The sequence below is a fragment of the Schistocerca piceifrons genome, chromosome 3 (genome assembly GCF_021461385.2).
Source record: "Schistocerca piceifrons isolate TAMUIC-IGC-003096 chromosome 3, iqSchPice1.1, whole genome shotgun sequence".
Classification (NCBI taxonomy): domain Eukaryota; kingdom Metazoa; phylum Arthropoda; class Insecta; order Orthoptera; family Acrididae; genus Schistocerca; species Schistocerca piceifrons.
This window is the reverse complement of record NC_060140.1, coordinates 502,396,113-502,416,227: the sequence shown is the minus strand read 5'-3', so window position 1 is coordinate 502,416,227 and position 20,115 is coordinate 502,396,113.

The following is a 20,115-nucleotide window of genomic DNA, read 5'->3' as shown; positions in this document are numbered from 1 at the left end:
TTATTGTAAGACATAATCTGTTCACCACTTATATTTTATTTCCCATGTTTTGCTGCAGAACTGAAGATGGTCATTGCTGACCGAAACCGGTAGTCAAAGGACCAAAAGTTTTGTGATCATTGGCAGGAATAAAAGATATTCATTCCACACTTCTTGGATCACTGTTTTAATCCGCGACCATGTTGCAACTTGTTGTACAGGAGAATTTCCTTAAAACATGGAATTTCTCTTAAACCTTCAAGAACACACCAAAGGCCAGTCAAACCCCCCTATCTGCTTCGTAGTATTGATCTCAATGGTACCAAGAACTGGAAATACTTGCAAAGCACTTCGTAGACATTTGGAAGTGTTGAGAAAATATATAATAATTTCGAATTGAACCATCATTGGTACACTCATAGTCTAGACGCGAACGGCCAAATGCTTTTCAGAATTTTTGCAGATGGGACACGTCCGCGTCCTAGGCCTGCAGCACTTCACAATCCGTACAGAATGAGGCAGCTAAGACAGGCCACCTCAATTATATCCAGAATAAGTAAATAGATCGATGTGAGGTTTTATCCAAGTTATAGTGGACTATAGTGGACTTTATGGCGAATTTCCTGACGTTCGCAAGTAATTTTTATCGTTTATAGTCGCCGAATTACGACACAGACTTTGTTTTTTCTAATTGCTACACGCTAGAAAGTGATTCTGGAGGAACAATATAAAGCACGTTAAATTTCATCTCTGGAGCGGACGACGTCTTATAAGGCATTTCATGCCTTCAGTAGTCGCCGGTGTTTCCTAATAGACCGCCTGTTTTTAAATTTCGACACAGATAAAAGCATAGATGTGTTATGTCTGATGAGTGTGCAGACCATTCTGCGTTTCCGGAACGACCGTTCCAATGTTCACCAAATGTTCTCTTAAGAAGGTCTGTCATTACGTGTGCGGAATGGGAGGGACATCTGTCGCGTAGGTAGCACACTGCTTGTCGTATGTCTAGTGGGATCTCTTCCAACAACTGCGGCAGCTTCATGTCTTCGGAGGTCGAGAAACTTGAGTGTCTTTAGATTCTCATCAATAAAGTAGGGACCAATGATGCGGGTCTTCAAAAACATGCACCAACCGTTGGTAGACCAAGAGAGTTGTTTTTTATCCGCTCCTTTGTTTCAGCGTGCATTTTCAACTGACGAGTAGTGCATATTACGAAGACATATTTGCCCATGGTTTGTTAACGATGCTTCTTTCTTAAACAAAATTTTGCATAGTTATGTCACATCACTTTGCACTTTTCTGAGAACCGTAACCAATTTTGGACGTCATTCCCGTGAAGCTATGCAGCGAAATGTGGGAAGGATGAAATTCCATGGGAAATGTGTTCGCAGACCACTCGTTCGGTTGATCCCTCTCGTACTTCCGAGGTGCCCCTTAGTGACGTTTGCATTGTGTGTTACTGCTGCTAAAGGGTTAGTTTCATTTCTTTCATCAGTGGCTCTTCTTTTTGCTTAGCGAATTTTATTCTCCACGTTTCCAGTTTCTAGAACTTTTTTGTAATATTTACAACGACAGTTCATGAGTGCTTACCACGAACTGGATATCTTCAGCACGCAACTGTATGGTTATTTTAATGGTTTGACGACATTCGCCATAAATAATATTCGTTTTTTCGACTGTCGTATACACTGTGAATGTCTCAACAGCTTTACGCCGGCCGCTGTGACAGAGCGGTTCTAGGTTAGTTAGGTTTAAGTAGTTCTAAGTCTAGGGGACTGATGACCTCAGATGTTAAGTCCCATAGTGCTTGGAGCCATTTGAACCATCAACAGCTTTACGACCTAGTTTCCGGATTGCTCGAACAGCAGAACGCAGACTGATGGTCTTCGAGGGCAAAGTAAACACAAGAACCATACCTGAGTTACGTGTTTGCTTACATCTGGTTAAATAGGGCAGCAGTCTGTAGGACCTCTTCTCCTGACGGAGGGACAGAAGTATGCGGCTCTGTTATCTTGATACTATCTGATAAAGTCCCATACATGTTATGTCGTTGTGGTTCTCTTAGAAGTATCCTTGAAACGCCACAGAAAAAATTATGTAATTCCATTAGAAAAAGATGAAGTCCCTGATGTAATTCGGCAACTATAAACGATAGAAATTACTTGCGAAAGTCAGGAAATTCGCCATATTGTCTTCTACAACCCAGCAAAACCCGCACCTCGATACATTTATTCATTGTGGATGTATTTGGGGTGTACTGTGTTAGCTGCCTCGCCCTGGATGAGAAGTGTTAGAATAGATATCGATAAACGACATAATGCACTACATACATTGGGACCGCTGTATCAAATGGGCCCACCTCTGCAAATCAGTGGTCAGCCTGTCTGGTTGGTCTGTTGTGTATCCCAGTTTAGTTCTCGATAGCACCAGAGACATTTCCTTGGTAGGGGGTCTGGAACGGGCTGTATGCTGCTTTGTGATGCCAACTGAGGAGCTACTTGAGTGAAAAGTAGAGGCTCCATGATCAAGAACGCCGACGAAGACCGGGACAGTAGTCAGCTGACCCCACGACACTCCATACCACAGCCGAATGACACAGTTCCCAGAGCAGTCAGGCCCCACTGAGTCATCTGGGTCAGAACGTGAAGCTTTCCTTTTGTTTACTATCGAAAGGGCACATACAGTTCCACGCTAAAAATCATTTTGCTTACTGTTAGAAACAAACAGATGTTTTCCATTTAAAGCAGTACGTCGCATGGCCGGCCGCAGTGACCGAGCGGTTCTAGGCGCTCCAGTCTGGAACCGCACGACCGCTACGGTCGCAGGTTCGAATCCTGCCTCGGGTATGGATGTGTGTGATGTCCTTAGGTTAGTTAGGTTTAAGTAGTTCTAAGTTCTAGGGGACTGATGACCTCAGCAGTTAAGTCCCATAGTGCTCAGAGCCATTTTTTTTTTAATACGTCGCATGAAACACCTAATAGGCAGTATTTCTCTTGGCTGATTCCACTTACAAACTGTGTATGGGTAATGGCTAATGACAAGGCATAAAAATGCGCCTGACAACTCGTGAGCTAAAATGGAAAGAGGTATAGCCGACGTTGTATTCGAACTAGCCACTTTTTTTTTTTTTTTTTTTTTTTTTTTTTTTTTTTTTTTTTTTTTTTTTTTTTTACATAGGCACTGTATCAGAGCACATATCTAATATCGGAAAGGTAACCATATACAAACAATGATACTACCTGTACATTCTTTTCATTACAGGTCTCCCAGTCTGACAAGAAGCATATGTTTCAGTGATGATGAAGAGGATTGACTAATAACGAAAGCTTTCGTGTCCATTAAGACTGATTAAATGGTAATAATTTTATTGATGTAACCGCAAGCTCTTCAGAATGTTATATTTATTGACATTACATCATTCTTACGCAACCTTCAGACAGAGCTATGCATTTCGCTCAGAGATGAAATAATTTATTGAAACCGTCATGGAACAACGGCACCTTCTGAAAGCGTAAAGAAAAACTGAGACTGAATTTCATTGATATACACTGATGCGCCAAAGGAACTGGTATAGGCAAGCGTATTCAAACACAGAGATATGTAAACAGACAGTATACGGCGCTGCGGTTGGCAACGTCTTTGTAAGACACCAAGTGTCTGGTGCAGTTGTTAGATCGCTTACTGCTGCTACAATGGCAGATCAACAAGATTTAAGTGAGATTGAACGTGGTGCTATAATGGGCGCACGAGCCAAGGGACACATCATCTTCGAGGTAGCGATGAAGTGGGGATTTTCCCCTGCGACCGTTTCACGAGTGTACCGTGAATATCAGGAATCCAGTAAAACATCATATTTCCGACATCGCTGCGGCCGGGAAAAGATACTGCAAGAACGGGACCAACGATGACTGAAGAGAATCGTTCAACGCAACAGAAGTATAACCCTTCCACAAATTTCTGCAGATTTCAATGCTGGGCCATCAACTATTTAACCAAACCACATCGCTATGGGCTCTCAGAGCTGACGGCCCACTAGTGTACCTTCGATGACTACCGACACAAAGCTTTATGCCTCGCCCGGGCCCGTCAACATCGACAGTTGACCGTTGATCATTGGAAACAGGTTGCTTGGTCGGACGACTCTCATTTCAAATTGTGTCGAGTGGATGGATGTGTACGGGTATGGAGACAACCTTATGAATTATGGAACGTGCATGTCAGCAGAGGAATGTTCAAGCTAGTGGATGTTCTGTGCAGTTGGAGTGATATGGGACCCCTGATACGTCTAGACATGACACCTGACAGGTGACACATTTTTAAGCATCCTGTCTGATCACCTGCATCCATTCGTGTCCATTGTGCATTCCGACGGACTGGGGCAATTCCAACAGGATAATGCGACATAATGCGAATTGCTACAGAGTGGCTCAAGGAACACTCTTCTGAGTTTAAACACTTCCGCTGGCCACCAAGCTTCCCAGACATGAACATTATTGAGCATATCTGGGATGCTTTGCAACGTGGTGTTCAGAAGAGATCTCCACCTCCTCGTACTCTTACGAATTTATGGACAGCCCTGAGGGATTCATGGTGTCAATTCCCTCCAGCACTACTTCAGACATTAATCTATGCCACGTCGTGTAGCCACACTTCTGCGTAGTCGCGGGGACCCTACACGATATTTGGCAGGTGTACCAGTTTCTTTGGCTCTTCAGTGTATATTGGGCTTGGTGGTCTACTGGTAAATTGGAAGCTCGGAAAACGTAAGGTCGCGATATCGAATCCCGTAAGTTTCAGTCGGACGTTACGCTAGCCTTTACCTATCAGTAATGTGAACATGTGCCAGAAACAAGACGTGATTCGGATTTAACTTTAAACTGTAGGTCCCCTGTCCGCAGTAGGTTTATTGGGTAATCTAAGGACACGCAAGTCGCCGAAGTGCTATCCAATTGAAAGAACTTGAGAACAGGTAACTGAACATCCCTTTTGAGGGATTTCCAGCCATTCATGCCATACGAATTTATTCTGTTGTTGATATCATTGGGATCAAAAACTGAATTATTCAAAAGATAGGAAAGTACCAAGTTTGGGCTGAATGATGGTTGGGATACGATACTTCGTTTCAGCTTAGGTTGCCCATGGTGACCTGGCGTTGTCATCTTATGTCTCTATCTTCTCTCTGTCAATTCAAATACTTTTTAACTATGGTCGTACAGCCCTTGTTTCATTTTAGTGTTCATGCCTAAAAATTGACTTCCCATATTCAAATATCATCTTCTCCTTGGGTGCGCGCTATCTGTTCATCTGTCTGAATACATGATCCGATAATAGGAATATGATAGAACATCCTGAATTAAACAACAGTATTCGGCAACGTCTTTGAGAGCCTGCAAAAATAAATACTGAAAGTTTGGCAAGGGAAACTATTAAAAAGTGTATGAAGAAAATAAAACAGAAATTTAGGTTGTGCAGATGTCATAACCATGTCAGCAGTGAAGATGGCAGATAACACAATAGCTAACAACGGAGATAAAATTTAACACGCATTCGATGGTTTCTTTATAAGTTTCTATAGTACAAGACATGAACTGAAACACAAGAAATTAATAATGAAAATAATGACAGTCCAGATGTAATTCCAGATGAAGTACATAAAGCCGTTTGGGGCATGAGGAAAGATTTGAAGATAATAGGATTTTAAGAGAAATGATTAAAGCTGGAGGTAAAGTAACACAAAAGGAAAAGGGCAGATGAGAAGCTTACCGCGAACTTGACTGAAACGAAGTTGTGGTGTATATTTCAGTACGCAACGGATGAGGTGTATATTGTGGAACAACCGAGTATTTGACAATGGTAGTGTGACGGAGCTGGTCCAAAACCCACGCTTGCAGTGGACGACGTACTAGCAATCTGCTGTAGCCCCGCTGCTGTGTCATTAAACGCCGTGCGGCCGCTCGTAAGCTGTTCCCCATAAAGTTTTCAGGCCGTAGCACTGGCCCTGCCTTTTGAGGCGTAAAGTTGCATGCTACCAGGAATTAACATGGGATCTACCTAAGTCTCGACTGTAGAAGGCAACATGGTTCATATTTGCGTCCCAGTTAATTAGGAGACCACAACACTAATTAAAACAGATTAAAGTTTAACAATGGTACGCACTCTACTACAGCCGAGAGCAGTCTTTATTGACAAGATAAAACTAGTAGCACACGAAGTAATCAGAGAAAGCAGGAATCAACATGATTAATTATTAAAAGAAATCAAACAAGAAGTGTATTCTTCACGAGCTTGAGAAAAGTACTGAGAGAATCCTACATGCTAGGGAGAGAGGTGAACCCATGAGGTAGCGATGGACGTGAGGTGGTTGTGATGACTGCTTACCACATGGTGGAGGGGGTCGCCTCACGGCAGCGAATGGGAAAAATGAACACTTTAATCTTTGTGTACGAGCTCTGATTTCTCTTATTTTACTACAATGATCATTTCTTCCTATGTAGGTTAGCGCCAACGAAATTTTTTCACATTCAGAGGAGAATGGTTATAATTGGAGTTTCGTGAAAAGACCTCATCACTACGAGAAGAGCCTTTGTTTTGATGGCTACCAGCCCAACTCGCTTATGATATCCGTGACACTCTCTCCTCTGTCTCGCAATAATACAAAACATATGTCCCTCTTTGGACTTTTTCGATGTCCTCCGTCAGTCCTATAGGGTAATGATCTCATACCGCACAGCAATACTCTAGTAGAGAACGGACAAGCGTAGTGTAGGTAGTCTCTTTATTAGACCTACTGCATCGTCTAAGTGTTCTGCCAATAAAACACAGCCTTTGGTTTGCCTTCACAACGTTATCTATGTGGTCGTTATTTGTAACTGTAATTCCTACGTATGAAGTTGAATTTACGGCCTTTAAGTTTGTGTAATTTAATGTGTAACTGACATTTAACGGATTTCTGTCAGTAGTCTTTTTGATGCCCCTTCCACTAAAGCTAATGAAGAGGCAAACTGTAATCTGACTCAAGGCAGCAAGTATCAAGAATACATCACGTTCGCTTCGAAGTCGTCTTGTTACTGCCGTTGGTCCGAAGAGAAGCTGGCAGACTGGAGCTGGGGCAGCTGTACTTTGAGGTTCCATGACTTTGGAAGGTCCCCGGTAAAATTCCGACCTCATAAAATAGTGCTAGTACATATTGTTGGGAGGTGCGGTTGCTAAGGACTGACTGCTACAACTTACTGAATCTACAAAGTTTTCCGGTCACAAAGGTTTCACATCCTGTCTTGGATCCACCGAAACACTGTCGCATTTTACCATTGCGCATCTTGTAGAAAGAAGAGAGGTTTCAATTTTTGCCTGAATTTAATGGTTGCCGCCATTTTGAATAAATAATGAAATCTTCTCAAAATGGTCACATCTGATTTCAGATTTCGAAATACAGTTCCTCAGCATATCAGAAATCTGTCTGTTAGGATCTCTTTTCTCTCCAAATTTTTAATAATGGGTAAATTTGCTTTTAATGTTTGGGGAACCTCAAAATAAAATTGTTGTTGTTGTTGTTGTTGTGGTCTTCAGTCCTGAGACTGGTTTGATGCAGCTCTCCATGCTACTCTATCCTGTGCCAGCTTCTTCATCTCCCAGTACCTACTGCAACCTACATCCTTTTGAATCTGTTTAGCTTATTCATCTCTTGGTCTCCCTCTACGATTTTTACCCTCCACGCTGCCCTCCAATACTAAATTGGTGATCCCTTGATGCCTCAGAGCATGTCCTACCAACCAATCCCTTCATCTAGTTAAGTTCTGCCACAAACTTCTCTTCTCCCCAATCCTATTCAATACCTCCTCATTAGTTATATGATCTACCCATCTAATCTTCATCATTCTTCTGTAGCACAACATTTCGAAAGCTTCTATTCTCTTCTTGTCCAAACTAGTTATCGTCCATGTTTCACTTCCATACATGGCAACGCTCCATACAAATACTTTCAGAAACGACTTCCTGACACTTAAATCTATACTCGATGTTAACAAATTTCTCTTCTTCAGAAACGCTTTCCTTGCCATTGCCAGTCTACATTTTATATCCTCTCTACTTCGACCATCATCAGTTATTTTGCTCCCCAAATAGCAAAACCCCTTTCTACTTTAAGTGTATCATTTCCTAAAGTAATTCCCTCAGCATCACCCGACTTAATTCGACTACATTCCATTATCCTCGTTTTGCTTTGGATGATGTTCATCTTATATCCTCCTTTCATGACGCTGTCCATTCCGTTCAACTGCTCTTCCAAGTCCTTTGCTGTCTCTGAAAGAATTACAATGTCATCGGTGAACCTCAAAGTTTTTATTTCTTCTCCATGGATTTTAATACCTACTCCGAATTTTTCTTTTGTTTCCTTCACTGCTTGCTCAGTACACAGATTGAATAAAATCGGGGATAGGTTACAACCCTGTCTCACTCCCTTCCCAACCACTGCTTCTCTTTCATGTCCCTCGACTCTTATAACTGCCATCTGGTTTCTGTACAAATTGTAAATAGCCTTTCGCTCCCTGTATTTTACCTCTGCCACCTTCAGAATTTGAAAGAGAGTATTCCAGTCAACAATGTCAAAAGCTTTCTCTATGTCTACAAATGCTAGAAACGTAGGTTAGCCTTTCCTCAATCTAGCTTCTAAGATAAGTCGTAAGGTCAGTATTGCCACAAGTGTTCCAATATTTCTACGGAATCCAAACTGATCTTCCCCGAGATCAGCTTCTACCAGTTTTTCCATCCGTCTGTAGAGAATACGCGTTAGTATTTTGCATCCGTGACTTATTAAACTGATAGTTCTGTAATTTTCACATCTGTCAGCACCTGCTTTCTTTGGGATCGGAATTATTATATTCTTCTTGAAGTCTGAGGGTATTTCGCCTGTCTCATACATCTTGCTCACCAGATGGTAGAGTTTTGTCAGGACTGGCTCTCCCAAGGCCGTCAGTAGTTCTAATGGAATGTTGTCTGCTCCCGGGGCCTTGTTTCGACTCAGGTCTTTCAGTGCTCTGTCAAACTCTTCACGCAATATCGTATCTCCCATTTCATCTTCATCTACATCCTCTTCCATTTCCATAATATTGTCCTCAAGTACATAGCCCTTGTATAGGCCCTCTATATACTCCCTCCACCTTTCTGCTTTCCCTTCTTTGCTTAGAACTGGTTTTCCACCTGAGCTCTTGATATTCATACAAGGATTCTCTTTTCTCCAAAGGTCTCTTTAATTTTCCTGTAGGCAGTATCTGTCTTACCCCTAGTAAGATAACCCTCTACATCCTTACATTTGTCCTCTAGCCATCCCTCCTTAGCCATTTTGCACTTCCTGTCGATCTCGTTTTTGAGACGTTTGTATTCCTTTTTGCCTGCTTCATTTACTGCATTTTCATATTTTCTCCTTTCATCAATTAAATTCAGTATTTCTTCTGTTCCCAAGGGTTTCTACTAACCCTCGTCTTTTTACCTACTTGGTACTCTGCTGCCTTCACTACTTCACCTCTCAAAGCTACCCATTCCTGTCAACTGTTCCCTTATGCTCTCCCTGAAACTCTGTACAACCTCTGATTCTTTCAGTTTATCCAGGTCCCATCTCCTTAAATTCCCACCTTTTTGCAGTTTCTTCAGTTTTAATCTACAGTTCATAACCAACAGATTGTGATCAGAGTCCACATCTGACCCTGGAAATGTCTTACAATTTAAAACCTGGTTCCTAAATCTCTGTCTTGCCATTATGTAATCTATCTGAAACCTGTCAGTATCTCCAGGCTTCTTCCATGTATACAATCTTCTTTTATGATTCTTGAACCAAGTGTTAGCTATGATTAAGTTATGCTCTGCACAAAATTCTACCAGGCGGCTTCCTCTTTCATTTCTTAACCCCAATCCATATTCACCTACAACGTTTCCTTCTCTCCCTTTTCCTACTACCGAATTCCAGTCACCCATGACTATTAAATTTTCGTCTCCCTTCACTATCTGAATAATTTCTTTTATTTCATCATACATTTATTCAATTTCTTCGTCATCTGCAGAGCTAGTTGGCATAAAACTTGTACTACTGTAGTAAGCATGGGCTTCGTGTCTATCTTGGCCACAATAATGCGTTCGCTATGCTGTTTGTAGTAGCTTACCAACACTCCTATTTTTTTATTCATTATTAAACCGGCTCCTGCATTACCCCTATTTGATTTTGTATTTATAACGCTGTATTCACCTGACCAGAAGTCTTGTTCCTCCTGCCACCGAACTTCACTAATTCCCACTATATATAACTTTAACCTATCCATTTCCCTTTTTAAATTTTCTAACCTTCCTGCCCGATTAAGGGATCTGACATTCCACGCTCCGATCCGTAGAACGCCAGTTTTCTTTCTCCTGATAACGACGTCCTCCTGAGTAGTCCCCGCCCGGAGATCCGAATGGGGGACTATTTTACCTCCGGAATATTTTACCCAAGAGGACGCCATCATCATTTAATCATACAGTAAAGCTGCATGCCCTCAGGAAAAATTACGGCCTTAGTTTCCCCTTGCTTTCAGCCGATCGCAGTACCAGCACAGCAAGGCTGCTTTGGTTAGTGTTACAAGGCCAGATCAGTCAGTCATCCAGACTGTTGCCCCTGCAACTACTGAAAAGGCTGCTGCCCCTCTTCAGGAACCACACGTTTGTCTGGCCTCTCAACAGATACCCCTCCGTTGCGGTTGCACCTCCGGTACGGCTATCTGTATCGCTGAGGCACGTAAGCCTCCCCACCAACGGCAAGGTCTATGGTTATTGGGGGGAAGAAAATAAAATTAATAATACAATAACAAGTTCATCAGTGACTCAGAGATTAAGAATGGGTCCGGAATCTGCAGTGACATGTATTGATTAGGGATTATCTGGGGTTCTATTTCCTCGCTCGTGGTATCTCACTAACATGCATTTTCGAGTCCCGAAGCGTGACGACTTTATGGTTGTTGCGTTGTAGTGTGAACTACAACACGAGCAGCTGTTCACCAGTGTATTGCAAGCCCTCACCCATCTACCAATAACTCCGTGCTGTTCGCAACAAATACTATCACTCATGAAATGAGAGATTAGTGTTTAATCCTTTGTGTCCCACTAACATAAAAAATTTAATCATTACGGTAAGCAACAAATACAACTCGAAATTCGCAAAAATTTTAAAATCAGTTTTTTGAGTAGGTGGTTACACTTTGGAGTCCCTGAGATATATTTGAAACCTATTTCGCATTTTTCCTGGACACAATCCCACACCCAGAAACCTGCATTAACTCTTAATGTTTAAAATAAATTATAGTCCTAAATAACAAGCAAAAAGTGGCCTCAAATTTAATAAATGTACATTAAAAGTGTCCCCCCGGTTTCAGTGCAAACCAGTTATAAAAGCAGTAGTACAGACTCAAATTTACACAAAAATACCTTTAGATATACTTACTTTCATTGTAATTATCTCCTCAATACTATCGCTTAAAAAAAAGCACCTGTCACAATCTCCTACAATGACGTGGCGCGAACTCCAAGCCGAACGTTTCTTTGAACGCTGAAATGAACTACTATAATGCATTAAATACGTTGAAGTACCTCAGTGAACTGCTAGATGTCTCTGTCTTGCAATAACATCGGTTGCTTCACGCGAAAGACGATGGTATTTCAAAACAAAATTAATAAAATAGTGGTTTCAGGCACTAACCACTGATACTCAAAGGGTTAACAGAGTGCTGACGGCGAGAACATTACAGGGAGTTCAACTTCGGATTCTACAAGGATGGGGATGAAAATTGGCAAAATCTCAGAATTCGCATTTAAGAATTTAAGAAAAAAAATATGAATTAGTTTTACGTTCTTCTGACTTGTCGTTTCTTAGCAACGAAAAAGTAGCGAGAACTATGCAGATAACGTTTTGCGAGGAAAATGGTACGAATACGTAACTTTTTGAGTCCTTTCAGCATGCATGTCTTTTGATTTTCCGTGCACATTGGTAAGTCATCCAGTAAATGCAAGTCAATAGCAAAAATCTGACGACACTATCAAGCGTGTCACTGATTATGGTGCACTGATGATGAGCGACATTTCTCGTGGAAAGCTGCTGTCATGTTTCAGTTCCAAGCGACTATTATCATCGTAGAATTTCTTCAGTTTGTCTCCAAACTGCTACATTTCTGTCACTCTAATGACAACTCCATACACAGTTGACAGTTTCTTTTAGTGTCAAAGGAAGAGTCAAAGCCAGTTCCAGTTTTCTTCTAGTTAGAACTCCCTTTTCTTTAGTAAAGTTGAAAGTAATGAGATCTTAGTTCCATGCTGGCAATAGCAGACGAACCACTCAGTCAAAACGAGCCCGATAGAGTTTACAGAAATACTAAATGTGGATCTTTGATCTGGCACCATAACCGAGTAAGAGCGCAAGGTATTAACACAGCAAATTTCTCGGAAGCGCGGCAAAAGTACTAACAAGGGAACCTCCCCGTCGCACCCCCCTCAGATTTAGTTGTAAGTTGGCAGAGTGGATAAATTTTAATTTTTTGTTTTCAGACAATTATTATCTGTCCGTCCGATGCGATCACTTTTTTGGGAGTGATTATCACATCCACAAGAAAACCTAAATCGGGCAAGGTAGAAGAATCTTTTTACCCATTCGCCAAGTGTACAAGTTAGGTGGGTCGACAACGTATTACTGTCATGTGACGCACATGCCGTCAACAGTATCGTATAGAATATATCAGACGTGTTTTCCTGTGGAGGAATCGGTTGACCAATGACCTTGCGATGAAATGTTTTCTGTTCCCATTGGAGAGGCACGTCCTTTCGTCTACTAATCGCACGGTTTTGCAGTGTGGTCGCAAGACACAGACACTGAACTTATTACAGTGAACAGAGACGTCAATGAACGAACGGACAGATCATAACTTTGCTAAAATAAAGAAAGTAAATTATTTGTTCGGGGAAGGACTTGAACCATGGACCACTCACTCCGCAGCTGCTCACGCTAACCACAGGACCACGGCGCTCGTGCCTGCACAATACCCTAGAAGTTGTATATGTTGCACGTGGATTACTCAGTTCGTATATTTTGCTAATTTTTTTCATAGTTCCACACAACTTCTTCCTGTTTTCTCGCTTGATCTGTGTTAAGTTTTTCAAGGCCTATCCACTGTTCCAACTTATAGCTAAATCTGAGGGGGGTGCGATGGGGAGGTTCCCTTGTAAGAAGATTTAGTTTGAATTGTCTGGCTTCTATCATACTACAAAAGTGCTGCAAAAACATTTGCTGAACCTGGGATGTCGATTTTTAGTTTTCCGTCCGGATGTATGAGGCCGTCACTGATTTTGAGTGTTCTGACCTGCTGCGAAATTACTGAGTGACAATATCCTCTTCTGAATTAACATATTCAGGACGCGATGAATGTTGGCAGAGAAGAACGAGCAGAATATGGCAAGCAATCTTCAAGCAAGCTGAAATAAATTGGTTTTGCTAATGCTGAATACATTGTCTAGTACCGCTGACAGCAATAATATGGAAATTTGAGGGGCAATAAACTTTGTTTCCATACTGACTGAGACTAAAGCGTAACTTCAAAACTGTACGAACCCTGTGTCTCCCTCAGCAGTCACGCTGCTTTCTTGCCCATATTGAGTCACCAATGAATGCGACCCTTAATTTTTACAAATGTGAGCTTTCTTTAAGCATTTGTAGATAGGTTTGTACATGCATCCGTTTCAGAATTCTTTCTCTTCTGCAATAAATAATTAAATCTGGCTCGCCTGTCCCACCTGCACAAGCGACGTAAGTGTCTGCTAGGAGAGATCAATTGATGTGTTCATTATTTGTAATGACACATACACCGGTAGCGCTCCATGTGTGCTCTGAATGCTTCTGCATCACTCATTTGACTTCAATATTTGGTCACTCGAAATTAATATGCGGAAACGTGAGACAAATTTAGGAGCTTCTAGATGCAATACAGTTCAAATGAGAAATTAATGTAGCACATTCAGAGGTAATAATTCGATATTACTAATATATGACATGAAGCAAGCAGAAGCATGTCCTTAAACCAAAATGAGATCATATTTGCTCCAGACGCATGGTATTACGACTCGGACGCTTATCAGCAGATGTATCTGTCTTGCGTTTCCCAGGTACGACCGAGCGTAAACACACAGTTTCAGAAACAGTATAAACATTGTAACAAACTGCTGTAAAACTACATTCGGCACCAGCCCCACGACTTGCTGCTTTCAATGCCACTTCGAATTTCTTGTCATATTCTCCAGCTCCCTACATCCAAATTTTATAAGACTGTTGCAAGGAAATGTACATTCTGAGCGACAAATGTCTAAAAGCTGCCAGTACTACATCTTCAAATGCTCAGAATCTGTATTCATCGAGTTAGTGTACACTAAGTGCGTGTGGCCAAGAGCATTCGCAGCAATGTTGTAACTCTTTTGCCGGCCGGAGTGGCCGTAAGGTTCTAGGCGCTACAGTCTGGAGCCGAGCGACCGCTACGGTCGCAGGTTCGAATCCTGCCTCGGGCATGGGTGTGTGTGATGTCCTTAGGTTAGTTAGGTTTAATTAGTTCTAAGTTCTAGGCGACTGATGACCTCAGAAGTTAAGTCACATAGTGCTCAGAGCCATTTGAACCATTTTTGGTAACTCTTTTAACGTAACAGGGTAACTACACCGTCAGTCCGGAAAGTTTCCAAACTTATTTTATCCCACTGTATAAGCGACGTCAGCTAGGGAACAACAGTGGCAGCTTAAACTAATAACTTTAAACAACAAATGTGAATTCGACCACTCAGTTGTTAGCAAGCAGTATTAAATAGTGGACGTGGGGCATATATTATTTCAACATCGTCTCACAAATAGTAACAGAGCAACTTCCCTAAACAAACTGTTCAATATATTCTCCAGGATGTTTCGAAGAAGAGAGAAAGGTGTGCCAAGTGTCCTGCACCCCCTGGCTCCCGAACGAAAACATCGTCGCTTGGACATCTGCCGTGATTTGGCTGAAATGCAAAGCGCTGACAGCTCTTTTCTGGAAATAAGTCATCACAGATGACGATACCTGCTTTATCAATACGAACCTACCACAGAACGACTAAGTGCTGAAATTCACACAAAGGGCCAGCGCTTCGACGTCATAACCGACATTCACGCCAATGTGACGAGCAACTTCCAAAAATGGCTCAAATGGCTCTGAGCACTATGGGACTTAACATCCGAGGTCATCAGTCCCCTAGAACTTACAAATACTTAAACCTAACTAACCTAAGGACAGCACACACATTCATGCCCGAGGCAGGATTCGAACCTGCGACCGGAACGGTCACGCGGTTCAGGACTGAAGCGCCTAGAACCGCTCGGCCACAGAGGCCGGCACGCGCAACTTTACCAACATCCAACGGAATGACTTCTCTGAGAGTTTTACATAGTTGTATGAGCGCTCTGTGCGTTGCAATCAAGTGGAGAAAGGCTATGTTGAACACCTGATGTATTAAAACCACCAGCTTAACTCTCCTCCACTTTTTATTAATCCAGTCTCGAAACATTTTGGGATAATGAAGTATTATTTTAGTAAGATAAAATGAAATAAAGTGAGTGGTTGAAAAGTCGAGGGCAGCCTGCCCTGTATCACGCGTGAATGTTGCAGCTACATGCGGTTAACGGTGCGAGTCTGGACACAGTGCCCAAGCGGTCTGTTACAGACCGCTGCGCAGAGAGCACGGTAGCGCGTCGCGAGACGACCACCCTTGAACGTGCGACTGTAATCGGGTCCAGCGTATCGGAGATTACACAACACTGACCAGGGTGGGTTCTCCGTCAGGCGCTGATAACGTTGTCTCACACGAGTATGCAGTACCTCCGTGTCCTTCACAGTGATCGCTCAACACCTGACGCTGTTCACGCTCCTTATATACACTACCACGCTTGTTAACTCCACTAAACACGAACGACACTAAAGCAGCCTGGTTGCCGTTCTGCCTGTCACAGACGATTGCAACTCGAATTATTTACAAACCAACAGATGTGTACGAGAATCAAGTTACATTGATATCTGACCATGTCGTTCGGGTGCTCACATTTTTTACCAGACAGTGTAAGAGGTGTCAAGTACGACGCGGCACGGCAGCACAGTTCTGGACTTACCCGGAATCACAGTCGCTGCCACTCTCCAGAATTACCGCCACGATACGATAGCGTCCATTCGTTCACAGCAAGTCTGCCTTATCAGCCGTTCTGCAGCTCTTTCGGTCACAGCTTCCCTTCTATGGTTCTTTCTCCACGCCAACACTGCTGGAGGGTGGATGTTGGCCGTCTTCCAAAGGGCGCCATTTCCGCTCACCGTCTTTCAACATATTTCTGATCCTCGATACTGGCATAAAATCGCTCACCAGCCACTGGCATTCTCGCCACCTAGTGGCGCACTAGCCAACTATCCGCCAATAAAATATTTTTACGATATATCCTCTCAGTACCGATATTTCCTCATTATACTTATGTATAACGATCTGTGAAACCAAGTGTATTCTGACAGACTCATACAAAAACAATTAATATCTTCGACATCGGCATTTTTATGCTTCCCATTACCTGTGTCAGATTTCATGTGCTCTATTGGGCCATGCCTTATTTCACCACTTTACTACAAGTCGGTATCCACTTTTAATCTCGCTTACTTTCTTTAAATGAAACTGTATCACATGCTTAGAAATTCTAATGACAAAATTTTAGGTGAGAAGTCACAATTTTCAATCAGTGTCCTCCCTGGGTAGCTGACAGCATTAAGCTTTATTATTGTTCCGTACACGAATGGAGTTCTGTATTTCTTCCTGAAAACTGAGTTCTATAATTCTGAAAGTTGTTTTCGCAAGGCGATCTAAATATCGCTGAAAAATTTTTGGTCAAGGTCAATGCAGTTTCTCAAGCTTCGGCTTGGATTTTGGATTAGAAGCCGGCCGGAGTAGCCGAGCGGTTCTAGGCACTTCAGTCTGGAACCGCGCGACCGCTACGGTCGCAGGTTCGAATCCTGCCTCAGGCATGGATGTGTGTGATGTCCTTAGGTTACTTAAGTTTAAGTAGTTCTAAGTTCTAGGGGACTGATGACCTCAGCTGTTAAGTCCCATAGTGCTCAGAGCCATTTGAGCCATTTTTTTAGAATTAGAAAACATGCAGTATCAGCATCAGTATGGATATGTGGAAATTTCTAGGAGAGCAGTGGACGTCAACTGATTGATAATGATACCTCTCATTAGTTGTTATTATTGTGGTTATCAGGACGAAGAGCGTTCTCGTGCAGCATTCCACACAGTCTCTCGTGTACAAGCCTCTTTGTCACTGCATTATTACTGCAATCTACGTACACTTGAATCTTCTTACTGTATTCAAACCTTGGTCCCCCTCGACGGTTTTATCCCCACACCTCCCTCCATATCAGAACTGACTGCTGCTTCATGTCTCAGGCTGTGCGCTAAAGACCGATCCCTTGGTTTAGTCGAGCCCTGCGATAAAGCTCTTTTTTCCCCCACTCTGATTCAATACCTCTTCAGTATTTACGCAGCCCCAAATTTAATCCGTAACACTACATTTCAAAAGTTTCCACTCACTTCTTGTCTGACTGTTTACCGTCCACTTGCTTAAACTTAAATCCATACGTACTATAAAAGTGGAAGTGTGTGTGTGTGTATGTGTGTGTACCTTTCACATCTCTTCCTAAGCCACTGAACCGATTTCAACCAAACTTGGTACACATATCCCTTACTGATAGGCAACGATTGCTATGGGGTAAGAACCACTTACCTATGATATTTCAGGAGATATGACGACATAAACACTGAGATGCATAAAAAAACTGCCGCATCATGCATGACGTTTAAATTTATTATATCTTTGCTACTAACTATATTCGCATCACATTTGTCAGTCAGTATCCGCACTCAAATACATCATTTTACGACACGTAGTTCGAGAGAGATGACGTCATAAATGCTGAGATCCGTGAAAAAATTGTCGGGTCAAGGAAATCCCTGACGCCGGGCAGCGCTTTCGATAGCTGTTGGCGAAAACAAGAGGCGTTTACAAAATCGCGTTGTCCACATGCGAAGCAGCTTCGCCCAGCGCACAGAAACTGTTAGGGATCATCTCACATCGATTCTGTTGCATAATTTCTAAGTTGTTTTAAAAAATTCATAAAAATGAATTTTTTCTGTATTACGCTACAAACATAGTTCATTTTTTGTTTTAGTTTCTAATAGAAAACTGACTAAATGAATATCCAGGCAATGCTGGGTTTGTCAGCTGTTTACATTAAACCTTAATATCTTTTTTTGAGAAACATATCTATTGTTCTCGTTCTCAATTTTATATCCTCTCAGCTTCGGCCACGGTCTATTATCTTGCTGCACCAGTAGCAAAACTCTTCTATAAATGTTAGTGTCCCTTTTCCTAGTCCGACTCCCTCAGTATCACTTTACTTAATGTTACGGCAATCGATTACCTTTTATTCCTTACATTCAATTGTCCTTATTTTACCTTTGTTTACGTTCACTTTATAAACTCTTTTCAAGACACTATCCGTTCTTTTCAACTGATTTTGCAAATCCTTAGCCTCAACAGCATTACGTGAACATTTTTCTTTCTTCTCCCTGAACTTTAATTGTCTTTCCACATATTCACATTTCTATTTGGTTTCCTCTACTGCTTGCTCAATGTACAGATTGAAAAACGTGGCCGGCCGGGGTGGTCGAGCGGTTTATGAGCTACAGTCTGGAACCGCGCGACCGCTGTGGTCGCAGGTTCGAATCCTGCCTCGTGCATGGATATGTGTGATGTCCTTAGGTTAGTTAGGTTTTAGAAGTACTAAGTTCTAGGGGACTGACGACCGCAGATGTTAAGTCCCATAGTGCTCAGGGCCATTTGAACCATTTTTTTTTTTTTTTTATAAACGTAGACGAACTGCTGCCTCCCTTTCTTGTCCGTCAGCTCCTATAACAACAGATTATATAGCAGTCTGGTTTCTATAAAATTTATGGATAACCGTTAGGTCTCTGTATTTTATCCCTAATACCTGAAGAATTTCAAAGAGTATGATATGACCTACATCACCAAAGCCTTTCTCAAAATCTATTAATGTTGGAAACGTATGTTTGCCTTTCTTTAGTCTATCATATATAAGGGGCAGTCAAGAAGTTTCACTTCGAAGACCGTACAGTCCAGAATCAGTGTGCGAATCAGGCAAAATCGCCGTGAGAATTGAGGCAATCATCCCACTGAAGCACCAGGTTGAAGGCACCCATTTGGTAAAACACTGTGTCCTGCTACGTGAAGAAGTTCGTAACTGCTTGCTGCACATCCTCGTCCGACGGGAATCACCGATCCTTCGAGGATTTTTTTAGGGGACCGAAGGCGTGATAATCGCATGTGGAGACATAAGACTATAGGGCGGGTGCTAGACATTCGTGAAATGGGGACGTGCATTATCACGAAGCAGCTGCACCGTTTGGCGCCTTAATTGTAAGCCGTACTTTCGCCAGTGTTGCGCAGGAGCGTTCCCCAATGATGGGGACACATGGTTCCTTGAAATCGCAATTGGGTCCGGTAATTAAGGAACACTTCTTGGGACGAGCGGACGAAGGATGTCACCACTACATCGTCGACTCTTTCGACTCCGGTTCCAAGGAGTGGCACCAGCTTTCGTCGCGTGCAATAGTGCGCCAAGGAACGTAGTTTCTTTAAGATTGAAACGTACCAGGTGCTTCAGGCAAACAGCCATCCGGTTTGGTTTTTATTCGGCATTCAAAGCCCAGGGTATCCACTAGCTGACAGACCTAGTATAACTCCTGCCAGAATGCGTGCTAGCGCACGAACGGTTACGTACCAGTCTTCCCTGATCATATCATCAACCGCCCGCTTGTTGTTGTCCGTAATGGCCAGCCGCTGTAGCCGAGCGGTTCTAGGCGCGTCAGTCCGGAACCGCGCTGCTGCTAATGGTCGCACTGCCTCGGACATGGATATGTGTGATGTCCTTAGGTTAGTTAGGTTTAAGTAGTTCTAAGTCCAGGGGACTGATGACGTCAGATGTTAAGTCCCATAGTGCTTAGAGCCATTTG